Here is a 27,386-nt window from a genome sequence, read left to right on the forward strand (position 1 = left end):
GCTTGTAAGCCTTACCCCCTCCACTGGGTGAGGTCTACTCCAGGAAGCCACGTGGGGACACATCAGGGCCTGTCACATGGGGCTCTAAAGGAGTATTGTTGAATAATTTGGGACATGTTTGGGGCAGGTGTCTACACCAGGTTGACAAGCATTCAGTGTGGACCTTCTGCCCTGGGCACTGTGCCGAGAGAGTGCCCAGTCAGTACACAGAGGGGAGAGCCCCACACGTGTCCCTGTGTCCACGTTGAGGGGGGCCGGCACACTTTCTTGGTAAGCTCCACACATGTCCCTGTGTCCATGTTGGGGGGGGGGCGACACACTTTCTCGGTAAGGCCTGGCTAGATGGTACACATCTTTGGCTCTGCGGCTCTTAGTCACCTCGGGCTGCTGTAACAGATGACTGCGGACTGGGTAGCTTATCAACAACAGAGTTTGCTCATAGCTCTGGAGGCTAGAAGTCTGAGATCAAGGTCCTGGCAGATTCAGTGTCTGGTAAGAACCCACTTTCTGGTTCGTAGGTGGCTGTCTTTTCGCGTTGTCCTTGCGTGGCAGAGGGATAAAGGAGCCCTCTGGGGTCTTTTATAAGGACAGCAATCCCAATCAGGAGGGTTCTGCCCTCCCAAGGGCCCCACCATCCAAATACCATTCACTCTGGGTGTTAGGATTTCAATGTATGAATTCGGGTGGGGGCACAAACATTCAGATCAAGGCGCTGTCACAAATCAACATTTCAGCAGCACCGATAGAGTGTTACAACAGTCATAGGCAGTATGTCAAGAAATGGGTGTGACAGTGTGGCAATAAAACTTTATTTACAAAACCAGGCATCAGGTTGGATTTGGTCCTTGGGCCGTAGGCTGTCCAAGTTTTATTTTCTGGAGAAGTTAGATATGTGAGATTTGGGTGATTAGGCTAAGTCACCGGGAAGAACAACTTGCCAACCTGGGATGGATTCTTTGTTGATGAGCATGTCTTCCGAAGGGCTACTCAGGGCAGTCCGAGAGGTGTGTCTGTGATGGCCCCGGGGCGGCCGGTGGGGGTGGTTTTACGGACTAGTGGGGGGTTCCTTGCAGGGCCAGGAGCAATGACTTCCTTTTCTTTCTCACACTCACAACTGGTGGCCTCTGAAGTGAAACAGAACAGCTCCTTCCCAGGAATTTCTGGTCCGACTTTTCCCCAGGTCCATCGGGGCAGAGAAGCCTAGAAGTGTATTTGCAAGGATGTGGTGTGGTACGTCAGGCTGCCGTTGTGGGGTCACTCACACTCGGCACTCGGACACAGATGTCTGGGCCCCCAGGAGGCCCGTGCGTGGCTTCCCTGTTGGCCTGAATTCCGGAAACTCTCCTGTGTCACCTGCTCTTTTCCTTATTATGGACATTATATCATTTTTTTTTTCAAGTAGTTTCTTGGAGACCGATGCTATGCTAGGGACTTCATTTCTATTCAAATCAGAACGAGAGCTGGGCTAGCCGGCACCAGCCGCTGACAGCCGGGGGAATGGATCAAGCAAGGAGGCAGTGCTCTGTCCATCAGACAGCCGTTTAAATGATGGGGCTCCCGCCCAGATCCCAGAGGGGAGCCCTTTGGCCTGGGTTTCCAACAGGAGAGATCCTAGCTCTGAGCCCGCCTTGCCTTCTTGTCTGGGTTCCTCATCTAGATCCCCAGATGAGGATGGGCGGGGCTAGCTGCTGCCTGGGCACGGCTCACAGGGCTGTCCAGAAAGTCCTGGACCCCTCACAAGTCGTCCCTATGCCTGTGGACGTCATGCAGCAGTTCAGGGCTGTGCCTGTGGGGCCTGTGTACCAGCTCGAAGAGCCTCCCTCTTCCTGGGTGAGCATCTACTTCATGTCCTTGGCCAAGTTCTCTCGTTCTGCTCCAGCCAGACCGTGGCCATCCTGCGGCCCGGGCCCAGATCGGGTCTCCTTTCCCCGGGTATCATCAGGGCCTAGCGCTGCAGCTGGCACATAGTAGGGCTTCAGAGAACATGGGATGGATGATTGAACAGGTGAGTGGCTTGAAAATAACTTCCATGTAGCCTCGTCAGTGCTGTGGTTATAACAGCTCTATGATATGACAGCGTGGATGTCACCTCCCTTATATACCAGGGAAAGGGGGCCTTTGTCATGGGCCAGCCACATGGCAGGACAGGTGCGTGGGTCGCTGGTGCTGGGCACGCATCCCCACCGGGTGCTCTCCGGGCCTGGTGCGTGTGTCATTCCCTTCCCCCTCACAAGAACTGTAGGGACGGTGGGTCTCGTCTTGTTCCCATTTCACAGATGAAGAAACCAGGGCCACTCCTTGGAGTTGATGCCCAGATTAGAGCGCAGATTAAGCCCCACACCTGCTGGCCTTCCCAGCCGAGCGCGCCCTTCCGCCCTCCACCTGGCAGGGACAGGGGCGCTGGGCCTCGCCGGGGTTGGCCCTGGGGGTGAGGTTTGAAGCAAGTTCTAGATACGTTCTGTCCCCAGACCCTGCAGGAGCCCCCATCCTGCTCAGGGAGGCTGTAGGAAGCCCCCGTGGTTCTGGACGGAGAGGAGCGGAGGAGAGTGCCGGAGGGAGAAGCAGCGATGTGTGCAGCGGCCCCTCCTGCTCTTCGGGAGAGCCAGCACCGGGCTCGGGGCTGAGGACGCGTTGGGAGGAGGGGTGACTGGCCCTGGAGCCGGGCGCCTGGCCTCGGGCCCTCCCTGCTTTTATGGCCTCCGGCTTGTTATGTCAGCTCTTGGGGGCTCTGGTTACAGGCTCGTGGTTCAGGAGTAGAGACCCCTGTGCTGCGGGGCAGTCGCCAGGACTGGAGGGCATGGTGGGTGCCCAACGATTGCTGGCAGGGTCGTTGCTATGTCACCCTGCAGCCTTTGGGGGAGTGGCCTTTCCTCTGAAAAGATGTCCCGGCTGCAGCGTCGAACCCAGAGCTTGTCAGAGGAGCGAATGATCAGCCTCAAGGGAGACAGTGAGCCCTACGCCATCGATGGCCCCCGGGCTCTCTGCGAGGCTGACCCGTGGGCCAGGCCAAGTGCGGGCAGGCAGATGGGTCGTGGTTGAACATGTTTGTTGGCGAAGGAAGCGTTATCCCTGAGCGCCCACTCCGTGCCCCGTTTCCTTCGGTTCTTCCTCCAGCTCGGGAGGCAGGTCCCGTCATTTCTGAGTCACAGGTTTGCACTCGGGTTGCCCCAAACCAAAGGGACGCACATGCTCTTGCCTCAGGGAGCCGCACCCCCAGGTGGCCCACCCCGGGGTTCACCCCCAGTGTGATCCAAAAATGCAGTGCCAGATGCACTTGGGGGTTTTCGTCAGCTGGCGTTTCTTTTTCTTTCTTTCTCAGTTGTTCTTTTGCATCAGGGTCAAAAAATGAGAAGAATTTAATTCGTCGTTAAGAGATGAGAAGGAAGAATGCAGAGAAGGGCTACGGCCAAGGAACAGCCTGAAACCGGAAGGTGACGCAGACAGAGGCCACCGGGCTGGGCCGCGGAGGGAGCCTGGCCGTCCCAGGCCCTGCCTTGGGGAGCTTGTGTGGGCCTGTGCCTGGACCTTCTTGGCCGCCTCGGGATCTTTGGCCAGCTGGCCGCGCAGCAGGTGTCCCCAGGCAGTACCCACGCAGGGGAGCTTCGTGTGCCCACCTGTGCCCCAGCGAGGCAGGGAGGAGGTGTGGGCAGGCCCGCGCGAGCTCTCGTCCCAGTACTGGTCCTTACCAGCCTCGAACCACCTCGAGTGGTGAGCACAGCTCCGCTGTGAATCAGGGTCCCGGTGTCCACCTTGGGGAAGACTGAGCCAGGTCCTGGGTGCCGGCAGGGCCCATGTGTGCAGCCTGTTTATGAAGGAAGGCGGTTGGGCTGGAGGCATCTCCTCGGCCTGCCCAGTTCTACGATTCATGTCCTGTTTATTCTCAGGTCATGAGCCATTCCCAGGCTCGGGGGGTGGGGGGAAGAGACATGGAACGCTAAGTGCGTTCTGAAAGTGGCAGCCACAGAGGACCCCATGTGTCGTGGGGTGCGTGCGGGACTGTGCTTAGGGGCTCCTGCGTCTGCTCCCCGTGTCCAGGAGCTCCTGGGTGGTGGGAACCTGTCTGTGCATCTCAGAGCCCCATACTGAGCCCGAGCTCCTGGCCTCAGGCCTGAGAGCTCAGAGCTGTGGCTGGCTGGGGCCACCCTGCGGCAGCCGGGACGTAATCTGCCCCGTGGAGGCCAGCACAGAAGACTGATGTTCCTGAGTGACGTTTGAGAAGCTCCCCGTGTTCTACACAGTCCCCGGGGCAGAGCATGGTGCTGACCCCACGCCCCACGGGAACAGAGTGAACCCTCCACACTCCCAAGCTCAGACATGGGCGCTGGGGCTGGGCGTCTGCGATGCTCCGTCGTCGGCCGATCCCCACCGCCTCCTGGCTTGGTTCGTGATTGTTTACGTCGCTCTTGCAACTTGCAAGAAGTTTATGCAACTTCTACCTGGTCTCTGAGACTTGATCATCTTCCCAAACAGAGACCGTGGCCGCACGATACTCTATCTGCTCATCCCCCTCTTGATCCGGGCCCCACACCACGCAGCTTTGTGGGTGACCCAGTGAACGGGTCGGAGTGATTCCCGCCTGCGGGGGGGCTGTGTTGCTCCCAGACTCCAAAGAAGCCCCAGAGCCTCTGTACCTCTCCGTTGGCCGTGGGAGACGTTGGACACCCGGCTTGTTCTTCCCCGAGAATACGGCCTTTCTCGACATGCGTGCACTGCTGGGCCCCAAGGAACTGCAGTATTTTTTCAAAATTTATCTTATTGTGCTAAAATACCCATGGCCTAAAATTCACCATCAATCCAGAAGCACTGAACACTTGACGTGGCTGGGCGGCCCTCATCACCATCCCTTTCCAGAACTTTCCATCTTCCCAAGCTGGAGCCATCTCTGTCGCCGTCTGGAGACCCCCGTTCCACTCTGTGTCTCTGAGTCTGACTCCCTCCAGGAAGCGCACACGGGGGCTGTACAGGATCTGTGCTTTCATCTGCTCCCTGGGCTCCCAGCTACGAGAGACACCCTGTGTCTGGGCCCGTGTCACCCAGAGACCATGCTGGGGTCGCAAGCGGGGTCTTCGGGCTCCAGAAGTCCTCCGCATTTCCGTCTCCTTCAGTTGTCTGGTCTGTGAGCAGGGCTGGGACCTAAGCGAGAGATGTTCTTGGGGACGTCCCCATCTTGAGAGATACGCGTCTCTGTCCCACCAGGCATCTGGGGCCTCCGTAAGGAAGGTGTTGTCAGGGTGGGAAGCACAGGTCCCCAGGGCCCGGCTTCTTCACAGGGACAGAGCTCCTCGAGGTTGGTAGCTTGGGGCTGTGTTTGCAGGAAGTCTCCTGGTTTGTGCCACTTTCACCATTTCTCCTGGCAGAGACTTTCCCCAGCGAAGGCTAGAGTCATTCTGGGACAGCTGGCCCCTGGGCCCTGCTGAGGAGCCTGGACACAGCCCTCTGCTCCGAGGAGGAGCAGTATTCCTGGCCAGACATGAAAGGCAAGATTCTAACAGCCCATTTTCTGCAGGCAGCTCATCCCGAGTAAGCGGGAATCCGGTAAAATCCACACTTCCGGCCCTTCCCGCTCGCTCGTCCCACCACCACCTCACGGCAACAGGGTCCGACCAGCCCCGGAGGCTCAAGGGCCACCCGAGCCTGCGCCATGCAGCCCTGGGCTGGGCCGGAGCCCCCGGGCCTCCCGTGCCCGTTCTGCGGAGGCAGTGGCTGGGTTGGAGGGGGCGGTGGCCTCTGCCCACGGCGGCCGGGCCTCGAGTGACCGAGCTGGGCTGCGGTGGGCGCGGCCCGTCGGCCGCACACAGGTCCCGTCCTCCTGCTGTTTGTCTCCCGCGGGCCGCGGGGTTGGGCTTCGCCTGGACATGCTGTTCTCTGCAGCATCGGGACGGAGTTGTGTAATCCTGTGGCCGCGTGTGGTGTGTGGGACGCTGAGCGTGTGGGCCTCTGCGGGGTCAGGCCAGGTTAAGCCGAGGCCCAAGCCCGTGGCGTGGGTGGGAGCGGCCGGCAGCAGCCCCTCAGCCTTGGGTGAGCCGGAGCGGGAAGCACCCGGTAAGGATGCCAAGGCCCCGGCTTGATTTACGGAGGGCGGAGGCTTCGGCGGTGCCCCTGATGCAGCCGGTTCGGACTCCTGCCCGTCAGGCTGCCGGGCCTGTGCGGCAAACACGCCCGATTCTGAGCACGTCTAGTGTTTCCGTAGGGGTGGTGGGGGTCGATGATTTACGGCACCTCTTCTCTCGGGGCCCTGGCCAATGCCTCCGGAGACGACGTGAAAACATCCAGACGGGCGAGAAGGCCTCCACAAGGCGGTCCCTGGCCCCACTCACCCGAAAGAGACGGTCAGGCCATGCCTGCCAACGTGGGGAGGGGGAGGCTGGGCCGATTCGGTCTCTGGGATCCGACAAAACCATCGTGCTGTTAGTGTAGGACTTTGGCACACCAGGGCCTCGCCAGCCAGCATGATGAAGTCCCAGAACCTAAGTCAGGTTCGGTGGGGTGAGGAGGTTCGGAGCCGACGACGAAAGAAAGAATTCTTAAGACGTCGTTGGTGCAAAAGGTGATTTATTAGAGCACGGGGACAGGGCCCGTGGGCAGGCAGAGATGCGGCTGCCGCGCCGGGTTGTGAGGGGTGGTTGGTTATATACGCAGGAGTTGGGTAGGTGAGGACAAAGGGGTATTCAGGAGGGCTATTGAGGCAAAGAATATTATCAGGATATTGAAGGCTTAGTTGTTATCAAGTAAAGACAATTGGGAGTCTCCCGGTGGAATGTTACATTCCTGCTATCCAGCATCCTTGTTAATGAGATTTAGGTTTTAGAAGAAATTTACTTTTCCTTCCACCCCCACCTCCTTAGGTTTTATGGAGGGGAGGGTGACATTTGGCTTGAGAAACTGAGTTCTGTGTCCTTGGAAATTGGGCTATTGATTGTTGTAATCTCAAGGACATTTGCAAACCAAGGGAGACTCCTGTTTTGAAGGATTGTGATCTCAGCAAGTTAACTATTTATCATTTTATGGCAGTCAGGGGTGCCTGAGGAATGCTACACCTATGGAGGGGAGCAGATGAAGGGGGGGGTGCAAGGCGCCAGCTCTTACTTTGTCCTCAGCCAGCCACCTGCTCCCTCATCAAGCATGCTGAGACCAGCTCTGAAACGTAAGTGGCTCAGAGGGCAAGGCGGTTTGGCGCGCGGGGGCCGCACCGGGGCTCCCTGGTCTCGCCATGTGCGCGCGGCAAGTCACCGATAATAGCCAGAGAACACTGGCTTTCCCCCGCGTAAACAAAAGGCAAGGCTCCTTCGGCCCGGGAGCCAGCAGCCAGCCAGGGCGGCAAGCTCAGCTCACACACGGAGACCCGGGCTGAGCCTCAGCGAGGAGGGGCCTTCGCTTGTCCAGTCCTAGCGTGGGGCTCCGGGAAGGACACGCCAGGGAGCGAGACGCGCACTCCCTAGAGAGCCTCACTGGCCGTGGCCTCCCAGCCCCAGCCCCTGCGACCTCGGACCCTGGCCTGGCCAAGGATGGTGCCAGCCCCTGTGGGAGCAAGCAGGGGGCATGGAGGGGGGCCCTCCCATGGAGAAGGGACTCTTCGGGGGGTGGAAGGATGATGGGTTGAGGATGGCGGTGGTGAGGACAGATGTAGGAGGCGGAAGGAGCTGTGTCTTCCAAGCCTGGAAGCAGATTGGGGTGTCCGAGGGGACTAGTCGGTGGGGACTCTGACTGGTCAGCGAGCCAGCCTGCTGCCCCCTTACCGACAGCAGAAGCCACACTGATGGTCGGTGACCACGAGCCTTGTCCCTGAGGTAGCGGAGGAGACAGTGCTCTGATTCAATACTGACTACCCCTGAGCCCTGACCCCAGGTCAAGCCAGGGGGTGCTGAGAAGGCGTTTGAGAAGGACTGCTCAGGCGTGGAGGGGCAGGAGGTCTTGGAGGGCTGGAGGAGGAGGTTTTGCTGCCATCCTGATGGGGAATTGTTGGGGGGCTAAGGATGCCCCCGCCCTCCAATGATGAAAAGGGGCAGGGGGACTCTGGATGACAGGAGCAGGGGAGCTGGCCCGGTGGCCGGGGGGATGAGGCTGCGACGGGGCCGGCAGAGGCAGATGCCGCATCAGCCGCGGACAGGCACAGCTGAGCAGGACAAATGGTTAGGCTTTCACGAGTCCTTTCTGTGTGTGCGAGCACATTGCCATCGGGGCAGGGAGAGGAGACTCTCCGGGCCGCTGGGAGAGGTCAGGGCGCCCTACTGGTGAGAACAGACTTCATTAGCCCAAAGGTCGAATCGCTGTTTAGAAATGCGTTTCGAATGCGTTCGGAGGTTAGGGCGGGATTCTCCGATGGGAGGGCTAGCTGAGGTTGGTCTGGGAGGGGTTCCTGGGGAACACGGGGCGAGAGAGACTTGGGGAGAGCAGAAGGCTTAGGGCAGAACCAGCGTGCAGAGAGCGGGGTGCCTCGGGACCGCATGGGCCGGCAGGTGGAACCGGACACACTGTGGGGAGCTCAGGAGCCAGAGCCCCCTCTGTGTCCCTGTGCCAGTGGTTCGTGGCCCAGGAGTCCCATTCGAGGGGCCACGAGAACACCTGGAGGGGCAGGTGGGCAGGAAGGGGTGGTCCTGAGCACAGCACTGACCTAGCTGGACGTGAGCTTGCCTGGCTTCAGTCTGGTCTGACCATATGGGGTGTCGGGACGCCGGTTCCTGAGTGTCTCGCTGGGGCTCAGGAGGGCAGCAGAAGGGAGACTGTGCACAGACCACCCACGCCATGGGGAGGGAGTGGCAGCACAGTGTAACAGATCACAAGTCTGGGGGACCCAGGAGCGCTGACGCCATGGCTGGTCCAACACCCCCTTTTATAGAGGAAGAGGATGAGCCTCTGGAAGGAACATTAGGGCTCTGTCTCGTGTTCTTCATGACTTGGCATGCGTGGTGCGAGGTTTCCAGGAACGTGGTCTTTCAGGGGGCACGTGGGAGCCCTCTGGCACCAACTGCTCAGAGGCCTGTAGGCCCCCCTGGACTGTGGCGGCAGGGCCGCCCTACCTGGTTAGGTCTGCCCAGCATCTTCCTCGCTGGCTGCTGTAAGAACCTTGATCTCGGACTCTCCCAACACAGTGCTCTCACCCTCCCAGCCGCTGACCTGCGTGGGAACCTGGGGCACCTGCCCCCACCGTTGCTGTGCCCTGCGTCGGGCTGCCAATGTAACGGGCCCCAGAGATGCAGCCATGAGCCGTGACCTACTCCCCAGGCCCCCAAGTGACTTCTGACCTTAATCCACCTCAGCGGCAAGATTTATTAATTACCGTGCTCGAGACAGCTTTATGCCAAGAAGTTCAAAGCGTCTTCCAGTCTTAACCCATTCCTCCCATGAGCATCCCGGGGAGAGCCGAGGGTCAGGCCGGCCTGTGATGACCGCCCCGCCTCTGTGGGCTACCGCGTGCATGTCCGGAGGAGGCTGGGCTGACCCCGGCGGCAGGGCTTGGCCTCAGAGCCCTGCTGAGTCAATGGCAGGCCTGGAAAAGCAGCCGCGTTTCCTGGCCTGGGCCTGGGGCCATGTTACCAGTGCAGGCTTCCTCCCTTACAAAACAGCCATTGTCCACCGCTCCAAAGACGCGCACCCCCCCCCCCCACGCCAAGTAAGTGGTTGTCACCATCTACGTGCCAAAAGCACCAGGGCAGTGTGCGCTGAGCTTGGGAGAGAGGCTCTTGGTCATCAGGGGCCCTCCACAAGCATCATCTGAGCATCTGACCGGAGGCTGCCCTCCCCCACAAGAGCGCGGGGCCTCGGGGCGGCCTGGCCACCTGTGCGGGGAGCACCACAGCTGGGCGGCCCCCAGGGGCTACCTACCAGGGCGGGGCTTCTCCCCGGGGTGCTCGGGAGGGGGCCCACTGCCCGAGGCAGCTGGACGAGGAAGAAACAAGATGTTCTTTCCCCCCGCCTGTGTTGCCCCTGTGGCTCTCAAGGTTCTACATTGTTTTTCGTGTTCAGCCTCGTTTTCGTCCAAAAACTTGGTAAAGCTGGAGAAGACTCTTAAACCTTTTTTTTTTTTTTTTTTTTTTTTTTTCGTAAACAAGTGTGCTTTTCTAGCCAGATGTTTCTTTTTTCCTGGTCCTTACGGGGCTGTGCCATTGAGCTGTCCGGCTGAAACTGAATAAATCTTTGTTTTACGGCTTCTTTGGTCCTTTACAACTAAGGACCTCAGGAAGGAGTCAGATCTTTTAATCCTTCTGGTCTTAGCCTTGAATGACCTCGCAAATGCACTGTTAGCTCCAGAATCTTAGCGATATTTTTGTAGCTGGCCTGAGGGCACACGACCCACGTCCGGGACCCTAATATTGGATGAATTCATCGTGCCCGGAATGTCATAACCGGCCATCGCGTGCCCCAGCAGGTGCCGGGAAGATCAGAAAGCATCTGTGTCTTCACCGACGGCGGGTGCGTCTTGCACCTTAGCGGCGATGGAAGGACACTCGCTGGTCTCCAGCCCCAGTTCAAGCTGAGCCCGGCGTGGAGGGAGGCTCAGCACGGCCCGGCCCCTCAAGGCTCCCTGTGGGATGACACAGCAGTAGGTGAAAGCTTGAGGGAGGGTGAAATGTTTTCATGGTTCTGGGAGAGCGGGCTCATGTCAGCTATTTTTACTTCTCAAAGGACGCTGGCAGAAGGACAGCCTTGTACATTCTGTTGTGAGCCATGCAGCTGTGGCCAGGCACCGCGCGCTCCAAGGGCAGGAGAGAGCCGGGGAGTGATCTGGGCCCATGTTTTGGGCAGGTTTTCATCTGGGAGGAGAAAACATTATTGCTCAATCTTGGAAGTTGGGTTTTAGACCCCGGCGGCCCATCAGACCGCAGGGCTGGCTTGGGCCTGGCTGCGGGTGAGGCAGCAGGGCGGGGCAGTGCCCACGGAGGGCCTGAGCCCCTCTGCTTGTGGGGCCTCCCCGGCAGCCTCGTTCTGCCCCTGCCCCGGGCCACAGCACCGCACGGACGTCTCCCTAGAAGGGCCGGCAACACTTACACACGTCTCCTTCCTTCTCCCTGCAAACACACCGTGCTTTCCCCGGCCGCCTCCCGCGTGGGCGATGCTCCTGCCCTCCCTGTAACCCACCCCTGCCCCACGTCCCCTCCACTCCTTCCACATTGAAGCCATTGTCAAGTCATCGACTCTGCCTCCAGGGCGTCTCCATCACAGCCTCCTGCTGGTGCGCTCCCCCTCGGAGCTCTCTCGGAACAGCATCTCTGTCCATTCTGTGGACGGCCTTTCCTGAAGTCAGCCCCAACCATGGCACTCCACGCTCATCAGGGGCTCTGCATTACCACGGACTTGGTCCAGTCACCTCCCACATGGCTTCAGGCCCTTCGCTGCACACTAAACTCCTCTTTCTGGACACGAAGTCTGCTTCATATGCCTTAGGACCCTGGTCACACCGGACAGGGGCTCCCGCTCCTGCTGTCCCCACCCCTGTCTTCACCCCCTTTTATTTCTTCCACCCGGGGGGGACCCTTCACTCCGACCCTCCAGAGCGGCTGAGAGAGAGAGGAGGTGGCTCTGGACACGGGGGGAGGAAAGTGATGTCGGGCCTGTTCAGTTCTGAAACAAGAAGCATAGAGTCCCAAGGAAAGCCAAGGAAGAGCATCTGCGCGGGGGGCCGGAACACGGCAGCCCTGAATGGCAAACCTCTACTATTGTACCAAACGCCTTGCAAAGAGGATGCCCCCACCTCCTGTCTGAGCCTCGCCCTCTGCACTCCCTCACCCCGCACCCGAGACCAGAGGCCAGCCCTCTTTGGCTGAGGCTCCCCACCCAGCAGGCTCCCACCAGCCGCACATGGAAGAGAGGCCCTGTTAGTTCCTGCAGCCTCCAGCAGCCTGCCGGCCGACCACGGACACATCAGGGAGCCCAGCCCAGAACAGCACAGCCAGCCCGCACAATGGTGAGCTTAGCTGTTTCAGGCCACTCAGTGTTGACGTGGTTTGTTAAAGAGCAAAGCTAATGGTGCAGGACCACTGATGGTTCAAAGCAGAGTGTGAGCTCACGGTCCGCGTTGTGTTCCGGGGTCCTCCGGGGATGGGCCCCTGGGCCTTTATTTTTAACAGCAAAGTATAAGTAACATAGACGTTACCATTCTAACTGATTTCAAATGTATAGTTGAGTGGCATTAAGCACATTCACGACGTACAGCAGTCACTCCTAGTTCCAGACCTTCGTCCTCAAAGGAGAGCCCCGTTCGTGAAACACTGCCCGCCGTCAGCTGCACTCACCGCCGGCCCCGGTGCTAACCCACTTCCCGACCCATACATCTACCTGTTCCTCCTTTCGCATAAACGGAATCACACAACGTGGGCTTGAGCAACTGGCTGCTTTTTACATAACACAGCGAGCTCAGGGTTCATCCACATGGTGGTGTGAACCAGTAATTTATTCCTTTTCATGGCTAAAGGGCTGCGGTTCCCTTGCAGGCTGTCCGGTCTGTCCCCTCCTCGATCACGTGCTCAGGGATGGTCCTGAGGCGCTGGGGACTGCTGGAGGGGTTTTGTCTCTTTCCCTCCCCCGGACTCCTGCTGAGCTTGGGCTCGATCTTCTTTGCATTCTCGACACACGTGGCATCTGAGGATCAGAGATGTTCGCCACCCAGTCAGAGTCCTCCAGCCGGCCGGGGCGGCCCAGAGATTGTAACTAAAGGAGTTTTGTTCCCGCGCTGGGGAAGTCCCGCTCAGAGGTTTCCAGAGAGTGGAGGACATTGGGTGACAGGGCACCACTCACGCTCGGCTTGCCACCATTCGGGGCGATCTCCACTAAACTCTCTAAAGTCCATTATGCCTTAGCAGCAACACAGGTGTATTATTTAAGATGTTGGTATTTTTTTCTGATGATAAAAATTCTACACTATGATCCGACGAGGACTACTAGGTATTTACCCAAAGAATACGAAACTTCAAAGGGATACACGCACCCCTCTGTTTCCTGCAGCAGCCCCGGTGTCCATCAGCTGCGAACGGTTGGGGTAGACACATGCGATGGACTCCGCCATCAAGAAGAACGAAATCCTGCCATTTGCAGTGATGTGGATGGAACCAGAGAGCAGATGCTCAGCAAAATAATTCCGAGAAAGACCAATACCATATAATTCCACTCATATGTGGCACTGAAGAAACAAAATAAATGAGCAAAGGGAAAAAATAAGAGACAAACCAAGAAAAAGGCTCTTCAGTCTAGAGAACGCACGGATGGTCACCAGAGGGAGGTGGGTGCGGGGCAGGGGAAGTAGGTCATGGGGATGAAGGCGGGCACCTGTCGTGATGAGCGTGGGGTCATCAGACGGGCTGAAACACGGGTACTGTACACCTGAAGCTAATACTATGCTGTATGTTAACTAACTGGAATTTAAAACAAAAACATAGTACCTACTCATAAGAAATTCACACAAATCAAGTGTGAAGAAGGTGAAACCTACTGCTACAAAGAGAAGCGGTAGGGGAGGTGGCAGGGGCCCCTGAAGGGGCAAGTCTCTCACGACATAATTGGAGGGGATGATGGGATGGCGTAGTGTCCAGAGATCGGTTGTGAATATTACTTGATAAAAAAACAAAACAAAAAAACCTCATGACTTAAAAAATCGACAAGTCCACTCTGATATCCATGCATCAAAACAGCCCTGTAAGAGTTGCAGGGTTGAGGCGGACACACCGATGGCCCCCAGCAGGGAAGGAAGACGGTGAGAGTGAGAGCTGCCCTCCAGCTTCGGCACGGCTCAGGAAGGGGAAAGGGAGCCAAATGTTACTTTCCAGTTTCTAGGTGCCAGGCACCTTGCTTGATTGAGGCTTTTACGGGGAGTGTCCCATGAGGTCTCCCCAGCCGTCTCTGAGGTGGGTATTTCCAGTTGCAGTAGGGAGGTGAGCTTTCGTGTCAAGATGCTTTCCATCATCACGGAGCCTGGGACAGCACCCCGTTTCCCGAAGCTCTAACCCTCGCTGTTCCTGAAGCTTTTCCACCTTCTCCCCAGGTAAACACCTTGTTGGCTGGGGCACCAGGCTGCATATGGATTGGTCCTCATCCCGCATGAGAAGTGGAAAAACACAGCTCAGAGATTGTGTCCTGCTCACGGTCCCCACAGTAGCTTTACTTGATGTTCCATGAACGTCAGCATCTTGTTGTCACTGTCTGAGGTTCCGTGGTTTTTAAAATGATGTCCAGTCTTTGGCCCCATGAAATGCATTCCTTGACTGGCCCTCGTCTGATTTCTATTGCGTTAATTATAGGCGCACATACTGAAGCACAGATAGATAAGGAAGCAAGGCACGGAGGCAAGGGCGCTTGGTAATGAGTCAGAGGAAAAGTTGGCGCACGGACGGATGTGTCGACTGGTTCTTAGAGCCCCCAGACCCGAGTTCCAGCACCCAAAGCAGAGAGAAGATGGTGTGTTCACAGGACAGTCAAACTGCTTTCCCTGTGTGTTTCCCTTCGGCCCTGAGGATTCCCCTCCATGCCACTGGATGGAAAATCTGGAGTATATCCAGGGCTACCAGGTCATGGTTCCACTCACCTATCAGGAATCCTGGCAGGTCATTTGGCAGAAGGATACGTGTGTGGTTGTAGAGTTGGGCAGGGTTGGGGAGAGGTTGAAACTCTTGCTCCGTATCATAAGAAATAGGCAGGGCTTCCTGCAAAGACATAGCAGTTCAGAGAGCACCAAGGAAGGGAGGGATCCTAGAGGCCATGGGGAAAGGCCGTTTATGTGGGGATGATGGTAGGCACAGAAGGAAGAGTCATAGAGCCCCACAGAGGTGCATGTGGCTTTGGTTAGCCATTGGGGTGTCCATCAACTATGGGTGCACTGGATTTCCTCAAAACTGGATGATATACATGCACATTTTCTGTCTTTCTTTCCATCTTTTCTTTCTTATCTAAGTCATACTGGTGTGGAGCCAATGGAATTTCTGACCCAACATATTGCCATGAATTAAAAAAGAAAACATGGGAGAATTGCCTCTACAAAATATGAGCTTAAAGTAGAGATGCATCCCACAGAAGTCATGGCAAGAGTAAAGGAAATGAGACGTGAATTTGGAGAACCCAGGAAAATGTGCGACAGACAAGTACGGCCATTACCAGATATGAAGGGCACAAGAAGCAGACACTGCCAAAGCTGACAACGTAGAAAGGTATATGGACAACAGGACTGAGGGGGGAGTGGACAACACAAAATGGAAGCAAATAAGGCATTTAGAAGGATTTGAGTATGGGAAGGTGTAAAGAAATATCTCAAATATTTGTACCCAATGAGACTGAAGAACAAAGAGCTAAGACTATGAGAGAAAAATAACTTAAAAATTATGATTATAACCTAAGAAACATTTTTAAAAATAAAAGGAAGACCTGAGTCTACAGGTTGAAAGGAAATATTGTGTCCCGAGGGAGATATATACAGTGGTAAGCACACAGGCATTCCTGATTAGAGGCACTAAATGTTAAAGACAACACAGGAATTGAGGAAAGGTGATCAGGTTAGGTGAGAAACCTAGAAGGGGAAAGGCATCCATGGGGGATGCTCCGAAAGTAATTTTATACCTAGCCAAACTGTCACGTGAGTAGAGAAGCAACAGACGCTACTGAGTGGATAAGGACTTAGGAGATATGGTTCATGTAAGCCTTTCTTGAAGAAGTTACTGGAGCTAAAACATTAGCTAACCAAGGGAAGAGAGAAAAGACTTGGCTCTGGGCATGGAATCCACTTAACTCTAGGGTTAAGTCATAAGAAGGTGATGAAAATATTCCAGCAGAGAGAGAAAGTGAGCCATGTGGGAGAGGAGCAGGGAATGTCTGGAGCAGCAGCCTTCAGGGGATGTGGAGAGACAGTTCTGGAACACAGGTGGACTTGCCTTCAGGTTGGGGCATGAAAAGTTCATCACTAGAAGTAGGGGTGAAGACTGAGTGCGTGGGTGTGGTGCTGGCATGTGGTGGAGGCGAGCCTGGCCGTGGTGGAAGATTTCTTCTGGTTGCTTCTCTTGCAGTGTGCTGGGCTGGAGGGAGAAGGCAGAGGGGCCAGTGATGGAGGAATGAGCAGAAGGCAGGAGAGAGTCTTTTCTAGTTGTAGTGTCTCATTTATTGTTTCCCAAATTATATCTTTCATTTCTAGAAGTCCTTCAGGTTCTTTTTAAGCTTTGCATGGTCATTCCTCCCCCAAGCCCTTGTTTGCTTATCTTTAGGAATGGGTCCTTGTTTTCTCCACACATGTCCTATGTACCTCTCCTGTACTCTCCTTCTAGAGATTCTGGCGGCCACAGGTCTCAGGGTGTACGCCATGCGGTCTTTCCCACTGACTGCCTGACATTCCTCAGGGTGACCTCCTCCCCTCTTTGCCTTTGGCCCCCAGCTGTTCTGGGTTCAGTTCACACCTGTTCCTTTTTTATTGGGGCGGGGGTACGGGTGTTAGGGGTGGGCACTGGGCTTTAGAGATTCCACTCGCTTCCTGTGCGTCCTGCCATGCATCAAAAAAAGGTTTCTCCCGTCTTCTTGTGTAGATTCAGGATCCGGCTGTTTCCTGGAGTCTTAAAGAGGTGAAAGAAGAAAGCCAGCTTTCACGTTATACCCTGGGAACCTCGTACCAGAGCGATGTAGCACCCAGGAAGGTAAATAAGCAGAACACTCTGTTCAAAAGGACCGATGTAAGCAATTGTGCACCATCGATTGACCGAACACCGAGTCATGCGTCTGGGCCCCTGCGCTAGGCAGGCTGTGTGGGATATTGGAACCCACAACCTTCTCCTCCGGGTTGCACCACAGTGCTGATGGGTACACCTGGCTCCTCTGTGTCTGTGCCTTCGCTTGCCCTGTTGCCTTTTCCTGAAACAGGCCTTTCCTTGTGGGGCCTCATCCAGGGTAGCCCACTTCCTAAAATCTCGGCTTAGCCCATCTCCTCCACGAGGTTTTCCTGATCCCCCCAGCCCCTCTTTGCCTCTTAATTCCTCTCTTTTCTTCTAGATCTCCTCCACCACCTCTGGGCTCCCCGGGGGCCATGGTGGGGCTCTCTCATCTCCTTTACCTTCAGCTGGTGTAGGACCCCACAAAGGGCAGACACACATCTTTTGAGGAGGAATGAATTGGAGTATCCAGAGGACTTCTGGTTCCTTTCCAGTCTTGCCCACCTCAGATACTCTCTGGCATTTATGAAACAATTGCCCACAAAAGCAAAGAACTGACTCTGGAGAGGCGTGCGTTCTGGAACTCACCCGGCCCAGGGAGTCCGGCTTCCTGGCATCCAGAAGGGCGTTGGCAGGTGCTGTAAGCCAGATCCCCACGAGGGTTCCTCTGGCGATGCTGATCTGGGGACTGATGGGAATGTGGGGGAGAGAAAGGAATGCTCATGTAGGAGGGACTTGTGGTTACTGGGGGCAGGGTCAGATGGGGCTGCATTCAGCCTTTCTGGAACCTACTGAGGGACTCCATCCAAAAGGGGAGATACTGCGTGAGTCAGCTCAGTTCTGGTCAAAAGCTTGGACCCATTGACGTGGACTTTTATCCTGTTTGGCATCTCAGGGAGCAAACAAGGGATTACTAAAATTGTATCTGCCCGTCCTTGTAGATGATCCTTACTGCAAAGGCTGGGTGTGGCCTAACCTTTTCTGTATCATCTCCCTGTGGGGTCTTTGGAGGCCAGATGTGACCGTGGCTACTCCACAAGACCCCCATTCCCTCCTGAGCTGGAAGGGGGAAGGAAGATATATTGGGACTCATTTGGAGATACTCGATGTTCACTGCTCTGTTCCCCTTTACTGAGCTGCCCGAGAGGCGGTATCTGGAGGAGATGGAGGGCCGTGCTTTCGGGTTTCTGGACCTTTACCCTCGCTGTGTCTGTGTCATCCAGAAGGAAGCCTCGTTCCTGCCCTTGTTTGGGACCTGCTCCTCCCCCTAGGCTTGTTATTTATTCACTAAGTGTTTTTCTGGGACCACGCATTGTGCTGGGAATGGAAGCTATGGGACGAGTTGTCCACAGTGTCCTGGGAGTGACCCACAGGACGGGGCTTAGATTAGGCTGATTGTGAGTTCTGGTCAGAATGCGTCCCAGATCCTGACTCAAGGAGGAGCTGACTTTTGAGTTGAGCTTCCTCAAATCCACAGCCGTTAACTGGGCAAACACGGGTGGCCAGGGAGTGGGAAGGGGAGGAGAAGCTCGTATTAGTCTGAGTCTGTGGCATAGACAAGGTGGGGTCTTGCAACACACACAAATATGCCAAGTGGGCCTCAGCCGTGTCTCTAAAACCCTAGTTTCCTTCCCGGGACTATTTCTTACCTTTCAAAATGATCAGTGCATCACTAGTAAACAGAAGTAGAAGTTCTGAAGTTCTGATTTGTAGGTTTTTTGAAATACAACTGAGTCATAATAAGCTGTTCATATTTAGCGTACCCAGTGGATGAGTTTCCACACGTCCCCATCCCCATGGACAAACGGTGACCACAACCGTCACCTCCTAAAGCTTCCTTGAGCTCCTCCTGTAATCCACTTCTCCACGCTCACCTACCCTCGGATAACCACTGATCTGCTTTCTGTCATGGCAAATTAGTTTGCATTTTCCAGAATTGCTTGTAAATGGAATCATCCAATATGTACTTTTTGTCTGACTCCTTTCATGCAGAATAAGTATTTTGGGCTTCATCTGTGTTATTGTGCGTGTCATGATCGTGGTATTTCCCCTGCCAGTTAAGTATTATTGTGAGTACCCACACCTTGCTCCTTTTCATTGCTGAGTCACATTCCGTTGTATGGCTGTGCCACAATTTGGTTACGCATTCATCTGCTGATGGGCATTTGTGCTGTTTCCAGATCTTGACTCTTCCAGATGAAGCTGCTGTGAACACTCGTGTCCCAAGACTTCATGGGCATAGGCTTTCCTCTGGGTTGGTGCCTAGGAGTGGAATGGCTGGGTCATACGGTACACATATGTTTAACTTTTTAAGAAACTGCCAAACTGTTTTCCCAAAGTGGCTTATTTATTTTTAGAGTCCCACCAGCTGTGTAGAGTTCCAGAAGCTTCCCCATCTACCCTGGGACTTGGTGTGATCAGTCTTGTCTTTCCTCTTTTCATTCTCTCTCTCTTTTGGCATGTGGTACACGTGTTTAATTAGTCGTTGCATTTCTTCTTTTTTTATTGAAGTATAATTACCATACAGTGTTATGTTAGTTTCCAGTGGACAACACAGTGGTTTGACAATTCTATACATTACTCAGGGCTCCCCACGGTAAGTTGGGTCACCACCTGTCACCAAACAACGTGATTACGGTATTATCGACCATGTTCCCTGTGCTGTACCTTTCATCTTCATGACTTATTAGTTTTAATAAATTTAAGTTTGTGCCTCTTAATCCCCCTCACCCGTGTCCCCATCACCCACCGACCTCCCCTCTGGTAGTCACCAGTTTGTTCTCTGGACTTATGGGTCTGTTTTTATTTCTTCATTGGCTTTGTTTTTTTAGATTTCACACATAAGTGAAATCATATGGTATTTGTCTTTCTCTGACTCATTTCACATAGCACTATATCTTCTACAGGTCCATTTATGTGGACATATAATTAGTTCTTATTTTTAACTTAGTCATTCTAGCGGGTGTGCTGTGGTATCTGATTATGGTTTTATTTTGCATTTCCATAATAACCAGTCATGTCAAGCATCTTCCCAGGTGTTTACTTGCCATCTATATGTCTTCTTTTGATAAAGTGTGTAATCAGATCTTCGCCTTAATTTTTTTATTGGTTTGTTTATCTTATTGAAAGATAAGTGTTCTTCATATATTCTAGATTCAAGTGCATAGATGGATCTATGCTTTCTAGATATTTTCTCCCAGTCTGTAGTTATTAATTAATAGCTGTTAATTACATAACACTCTTTTCAAAGAGCAAAAAGTTATATTTGGATTTCATCTAATTTGTTTTTTCTTTTATGTTTCATACTTTATGTAATATTTAAAAAATCTTTGCCAAAGACCACTAGGATTTCCTCTTACATTTTCTTCTAGGAGGGGTATAATCTTTGCTCTTACCTTTAGGGCTATGATCTATTCTGGGTTACTTTTATGTATGGTATGAAATATCAGAGTTGATTAATTTTTTTAACTTTTTATAGGGTTACATACTTCTTCCAGCATTAATTATTTAAAAAATAGTCATTTCTTCACTGCCTTATTTTGGAACTTTTGTTGAAAATCAGTCAGTCCATTTCTGAACACTTTTTTCTGCTGCACTGACCTGTGTGTCTCTATATATGTTAATATGGAACTGTCTTGATTACAGTATCTTTGTAATAAATCTTAAAACTAACCAGTTTAGGGTTAGGCTCTCTGACCTTACTTTTTTTTTCCCTCAAAGTTGTTGTTTTGTGTGTGTGTGTGTGTGACTAGTCTTAGTTTTGTATTTTAATATAAACTTTTTAATTAGCTAATCAATTTCTACAGTAAACCTGCTGCACTTTTGATTAGGATAATATTGAGCCCATACTTTAATTTGGGAATGATTGACATCTGAATAACATTGGGTCTTCTGATCCATGAACGCTGGACTCCTCTCTACTTAATAGGTCTTTATTACTCTCAACACTGTTTTGTTTTCAGTGGTATTTGCACTTCTTTGATCAAATCTAACCCCATGCATTTAATCTGTCTTGATGAAATACATGGTTTTATTTTTTTAAATTTTAGTTTCTTTTTTTTTCTTGCTAATATGTGGCAATAACAATATATTTTTATCAACCTGTATCTGGCAAACTTAGCCAACTCACTTATTAGTTCTAGTGGCTTTTTTTCTTTCTGGTAGATTCCTTAGACTTTCTATATAGATGATCATGTCATGAACAAATATGGCAATTTTACTTTAACTTTTTCAGTACATCTGCTTTTTATGTCTCCCCTTTGCCATACTGCATTAGCTAGAATTTCCAATACAGTGCTGAATGAAAGTGATGAGAACAACAGCAAGAGCCAAAGTGGTAGGAACAGACATCCTTGCCTTGTTCCTGAAACTGGGGGAAAGCGTTCAGCCTTTGCCGTTAGTGACATTCCTTGTAACTTTCTTGCAGGTGCTCTTTTTTGTGTTGAGGAATTTCTTCTAATTTTAATTTGTGGAGAATATTCACAAGACATGACATCTTAGATTTTGTGAAATGAGTCTCCTGCATTTATTGATGTGATCATATGTCTTTTCTCCTTTATTCTGCCAATATGATGAATTACATTGATTTTCAAATGTTAAATCAACTCTGCAACTCCTTCATAAACCCCATTTAGCCATGATATATTATCCTTTCTGTATATTGTTGGATTAGATATGCTCAATTTTTAAAAGAAAATTTGCATCTCTGTTAGTGAGGGATAATACTCTGTAGCTATCTTATAATATCATATTCTGGTTTTGGTATCAGGGTAATGCTGGCTTCATAGAATGAGTTGGAAAATGTTCCCTCTTCTTTAGTTTTTTGGAAGGGTTTCTGTAGAATTAATTTTGCTTCTGTCTTCAATGCTTGGTGGAATTCTCCAGTTAAGCCATATGGGCCTGGGATTTTCTCTGTGAGGAAGTTTTAACTACAAATTCAATGTCTTTAATAGATATAAGGCTAGGCCATTCAGATTATCTATTTCTTTTTGAGTGAACTCTGAAAATTTGTGTCTTCTACATAATTTCCTCATTTCGTCTAAGTTACTGAATTTAGTCATATAAAGTTGTTCATAACAGTCTCTCATTATTATTACTTTTTGCCTGTAGGATTTGTAGTGATGTCTCTCCTCGCCTCGCTCTTGTTTATGATACTGATAATTTGTTTCTTCTATTTCTTTTTCCAGATCTCCCTGGCTAGAGATTTAGCAACTTGGTACATCTTTTGAAGTACCTCATGTTTGGTTTGGTTGATCTTCTCTATCACTTATTTTTTCCCTATTTCATTTATTTATAATTATCTTTATTATTTCTTGTCTCTTGCTTACTTTGAGTTAAAATTTATCTTCTTTTTCTCATTTTCTAAGCTAGAAGGTAAGATCATTGTTTCAAGAACATTTGACTTGCTAATTAGGTGGTCAGTGCTATAACTTTCATGGTAAGCACTTTTAGCTGCATCTTACACATTTGGACTTGTCATGTTTTGATTTTTCTTCATTTCAAAATACATTCTAATAGTCTTTGTGACTTCTTCTTTGACATGAGTTATTTAGAAGTACATTACTTAATTTCCACATATTTAAGGGACTTTTTAAGATATCTTTCAGATACCAATTTCTAATTTAATTTCATTGTGGCCAGAAAATATTCCTTATATGACTTGAATTTATAAAATTTTATTCTTTTTTTTTAGTCCCAGAATAAGATCTACCTTGGTAAATGTTTGTGTGCACTTGAAAAGAACATATTCTTCTGCAGTTAGGTAGCATATTCTATGGATCTCAAATCAGACCCAATTGGCTTATAATATTGTTCAGGATTTCTTTATCCTTACTGATTTTCTGTGTACTTGGTCTATCAATTATTAAGAGAAGCTTCTGAAGTCTCCAACTATAATTATTATGTCTTCTTGATGAATAGGCTCCTTTATTATCATTAAGTTATTCTCTAAATCCTTGGTAAAACCCTTTGTTTCAAAACCTACTTTGTCTGATATTAATGTAGCCACTCCAGCTTTCTTGTGATTATTCTTAGAGTGATATATTGTGTATCTATCCTTAACTCTTAATTTATCTGAGTCTTTTTAATAAAAGAAGATTTATTTTAGACAGTATGTAGTTTGTTTTTGCTCTTTTATTTAATCAGACAATCTGTGCCTTTTATTTAAAGTATTTAGGGCATTTATATTTAATGTGATTATTGATGTAATTTGAGTTTAAATCTGTTATATTGCTTTTTTCCTATGTGTCCCATATGCTCTTTGTTCTTTTTTTCCTGACTTCCTTTGGATAAATTGAGTGGTTTTTATTATTTCAATTTATATGCTCTGTTGGCTTATTCACTCTACCTCTCTTTTTTAAAATGGAGGTTGCTCTAGGGCTTAGAGTATAGACTTTTTTTTTAACTATAAGGAAAGTATAGTCACCTAAATTCCATTTGCTTTAATTTTAAAGCTTATTCCCATTTTTGGATTATACATTGTATTTTTTATGTGATGATTGAGGCAATATCTCAAAAGCTTAAAGCATATGCATCTCACACTTTAAATGACTAATGCAGGGGCACCTGGGTGGCTCAGTCCATTGCTTAATGGACTCTTGGTCCATTAACCAACTCTTGGTTTCTACTCAGGTAATGATCTCATGGGGGTGGGATTGGGCCTCACATTGGACTCAGCACATTGGACAGTGCAGAATCTGCTTGGGATTCTCTCTCTCCCTTTGCTTCTCCCCCACTATGTGTGCCCACTCTCTCTGTAAAATAAAGATATAAAATCTTTAAAAATAAATAAATAAATGACTGATGGTGTATTTTTTGAAAGTTTACTTTTTCAAAGTATACTTTATAAGTTATTGCAATCTATCTTCAAACAATATTAGAATTCTTCACATATAGTGTAACAGTCTTACGAAGCTGTGCTTATATTTCTCCCTTTATAGTCCCTGTGCTAATTACTGCCATGCCTTTATATCTACCTGTCTTTTAAACCCCTCAGCGTACTGTTATCATGTTTACTTTCAAGAGTCAATTATCTTTAAACATTTTTTTTAGATAAGAGAAAATGTCTTTGGTATTTACCCATTAATTACCATTTCCAGTGCTCATTTTTTTTTTTTGTAGATATCCCAATTGTTGTTACCATTTTGTTTTCTGCTCAAAAGACTTTATCATTTCTTATAGTAAAGGTCTGTTGGTGAAGAATTTCTTCAGCTTTTGTATGTCTGAAAAAGTCTTTTTAATCCTTATTTTTGAAAGGTATTTCCTTTTCTGGGGAATGACTCTAGATTGGCAGTTTTTAAACTTTTAGATATAACTGTACTGTCCCTTGGCATGCATTGTTTCTGATGAGAAATTGGCCCATGTACATATCTTTGCTCCTCTGTACGTTATGTGTCCTTCTTTCTTACTCCAGCTCCTTTTAAAGTTTTCTCTTTATAACTACTTCTTTGATGTACCTTGCTATAGTTTTATTCATACTTCTCATATTTGGGGTTCATTTAACTTCTTGTATTTTGGGGTTTGTACTTCTGACCAAATTTGGAAAATCTTCAACCATTATTTCTTCAGATCTTTTCCTTCCCCTCCTTCAGGGACTCCGGTGAGTGTATTAGACCATTTGAGTATTTCCCACTGCTCACTAAATGCTCTTCAGGTTTTTCGCATCCTTTTACCCTGTTTGTTTGGATGGCTTCAGTTGCTATTTAGTCTTCAAGTGTGCTAAATTTTTGTTCTGTAGCATGTAGTCCTAGACCTCATTTTTTAATTTCTGCCAATTCCATTTGTGTCTTTTAGATATATTCTGCATATCTTTTCAACATGCTTATGTTCTCCTCTACCCTTCTAATGTACAAAATCTAGTTACAATAACTACTTAATACCCTTTTAAACCAGCTCTGTTATCTGTGTTATTTCTGAGTATGTTTCTATTGATTGCTCCCCCCCCCCATTATGAGTCATATTTTCCTGTTACTTGGTATTCTTAATAATCTTTTGATTGGAGAGAGAATTATACATTTTATTTTGTCGGCTGTGATATTTTTATATTCCTTTACTCACTCTTGAGCTTTGTTCTTAGAAGCAGTTATGTTTCTTGGAAATAGCTCAATCCTTTTGACCCTTACTTTTAAGCTTTGTTAGACAAGACCAGAATGGCCATTAGCATAAGGCTAATCTTCTTGAGGCATTATCCTTCCGAGTATTCTTCCTGATGCCCTGTGTATTACAAGGTTTCTCTGCTTTAGCAAGCACACAAGCGATTTCTAGCTTCAGAGATAGTTCTGCATCTCCTTTCTGGTGACTCGCCCCAGGCCTCACATGTGCTCGCTGACAAGCATTCAGCCAAAGTCTCCTGGGGCCCCTCTGTAGAACTTTAAATCTCTCTCTCCCCCACCAACTTGCTTGTCTTTTATAGCTCTTTCCTCTCTTGAAAGCTGCCCTGAAATTCTAGCCTCCCGGGCCTCCCTGGATTCTCAGCTCCATCTTCTCAGATGAGGGACAACCCCAGACTCTCCTCAGGCTGCCCCTCCTGCCATGCACCCTGAAAATGAAGCAAACTAGGGCAATCAGAGGACACACCTCATTTGTTCCCATCTTGCAAGGATCACTGTTCTGTGCTGTCTGTTTTCCTACATCTGAAAATTATTTTTTTATCTTTTATTTTTTAGTTGTTTTGTCTGGTTGTCATTTAATGTGGAAGGGTAAATCAGGACCCCATGACTGTGTTGTGGCCAGAAGCAGAAATTGATCTGGGTGGCTCAGTCAGTTGAATCTCTGCCTTTGGCTCAGGTCATGTTCCCAGCATCTTGGGATAGAGTCCCATATCCAGCCTATTGCTCAGTGGGGAGCCTGCTTCCCCCTCTGCCTTCTGCTTCTCTTGCTTGTCCTCTAATCACCCACCATCAACAGATAAATAAATAAATATTAAAAAAATAATAATAATAAAATATAAAGTCTACCACTTTAATCATTTTAAATATGCAGTTCAATGGCGCTAAGCACATTCACACTGTTGGACAGCCATTACCACCATCCGTCTCCAGAACTTTCTTTCATCTTTCCAAACTGAAACTTTGTCTCCACTAGGCACTCACTCCTCATGGCCTCCTCCCCAGCCCCTGACACCCACATCCTCCTTCTTGTCTCCAGGAGCTTGACTCTACCTCAAGTGGGTAAGTGGGATCACACAACAATGTCTGAATTCTGTGACTGGCTCGGGCAGGTCACTCGGCGTAATGTCCTCCAGGTTCATCCATGTTGCAGGACATGTTGTGTGTCAGAATCTCTTTTTCAAGTGTCAGCTGAGTGCTATTCCCTTGTGTAGACATCCCACAGTTTGTGTATCCATTCAGCTACTCATGGACATTCGGGTGGTTTCCATCTTTTGTCTACGGCAAATAACGCTACAGGGAATGTGGTGTGCAGGTACCTGTTTGAGTCCCACCTCCAATGCTTTGGGGGTACATATCCAGAAGAGGAATTGCTGGGTCATATGATAATTCTGTTTAATTTTTTGATGAACCACCAGGCTCGTCACAGCCACTGTACCATTTTCAGTTCCCACCAGCAACGCACAGAGTTCCGATGTCTCCACATCCTTGCCAACACCTGTTCTTCTTCTTCTTCTTCTTCTTTTTTTTTTTTTTTGAGTAGTAACTGTCACAGTGGGTGTGAGGTGCATCACACACGTGCAATCTATAAACTTTCTTCCGCAAACGTGGCAGAACAGCCTCTAGTAAAGCGGGCCGGGCGGATGAGGGTCGGGGTGCTCTCCCGGGTTTAGGGGAACAGAGCTGAGTCCTGCATCCCCTACATGACTTCTAACTCAGCAAACTACAGACTCTCATGGCCGCCTCCGTCTTTGGCACCCACCACAGCGCCCAGCAAGCCCTAAGAACTCTGTCAGTGTTGTTGGTGGGAAGAACGGTAGTGGGAACAGCAGGCAGCTTTGAGGACTCTGTTGTCCAGTGTGTGGCCACAGCAAAGGAGGTGGGCACGAAAGGGGTGACAGATGGGGCTGGTACATCCCCTGGGGCCAGGCTTCCCAGGGCCTTCAACGAGAAACTCAGGATCTTGGTCTTTCCTCCGGGAACTAAAGGAGGTTTTGGAGTAGGGGGCCAGAAGTATGGGGTTCACTCTGACCACAGCGGTTGGGGGGGGCATTCAAGGAGAGACTCCAGGAGACCAGTGAGAACACGACGAGTAGAGAATCAGGTGGCGATGAGCAGGAAGATAGGCGAGCCTCCTATCCATGGGGGCCGGCCCTGGCCCCAGAGACCCTGTCTCCCCGCACACAGCAGGTGCAGGAAATGCAGTCCCTGCTAGGAAACTCACAGATTATACGAAAACAGGCTCATGTGTGAGAGGGGAGAGGAGCCTTTCTCAGCCTGGGCAGAGAGCTCTGGTTTCTAGAATCTGTGAAGGTGTTAAAAGGAATTTCTCAGAAAGTGTAGTTGCTCATCTTGGGAGCCCAGCAAATGAGGAGGATGAGATTATCTCCGCTGCTGAAAATGTGTTCATCGGGTTTCGGGTTTCCCTGTGTCCTCTCCCTACAGGAAAATGACAGCTTGACACCGTAGAAAATATGGAGTTGAAACGCAGAAGAGCTCCACTTGTCTTTCACGGCGGTGCTAATGGCTTCTTCTGTTCCCAGACTCGTGTCTGCCTCTGGGTAATTGGCAAAGACAGATGTGCCATCTATCATAAAAAAATTAAAAACACGAGAAGTAAATGTGAGTTATAAGTATGTGATTATTATTTAAATGAAATAAACCTTGAAAT

The 27,386-nt window shown here is 50.3% G+C and overlaps 1 long non-coding RNA gene across 1 annotated transcript; it reads left to right on the plus strand.

The window, feature by feature from the left end:
- Positions 1-5,918: 5,918 nt before the first annotated feature.
- On the plus strand, positions 5,919-27,386 carry LOC309867408. Its single transcript, XR_014313156.1, has 4 exons — positions 5,919-6,042; positions 14,879-15,131; positions 16,491-16,598; positions 27,161-27,386. It is a non-coding gene; the product is annotated as an uncharacterized lncRNA (long non-coding RNA).

The sequence above is a fragment of the Mustela nivalis genome, assembly GCF_964662115.1.
Source record: "Mustela nivalis genome assembly, chromosome: 6".
In the NCBI taxonomy this organism is placed as follows: Eukaryota; Metazoa; Chordata; class Mammalia; order Carnivora; family Mustelidae; genus Mustela; species Mustela nivalis.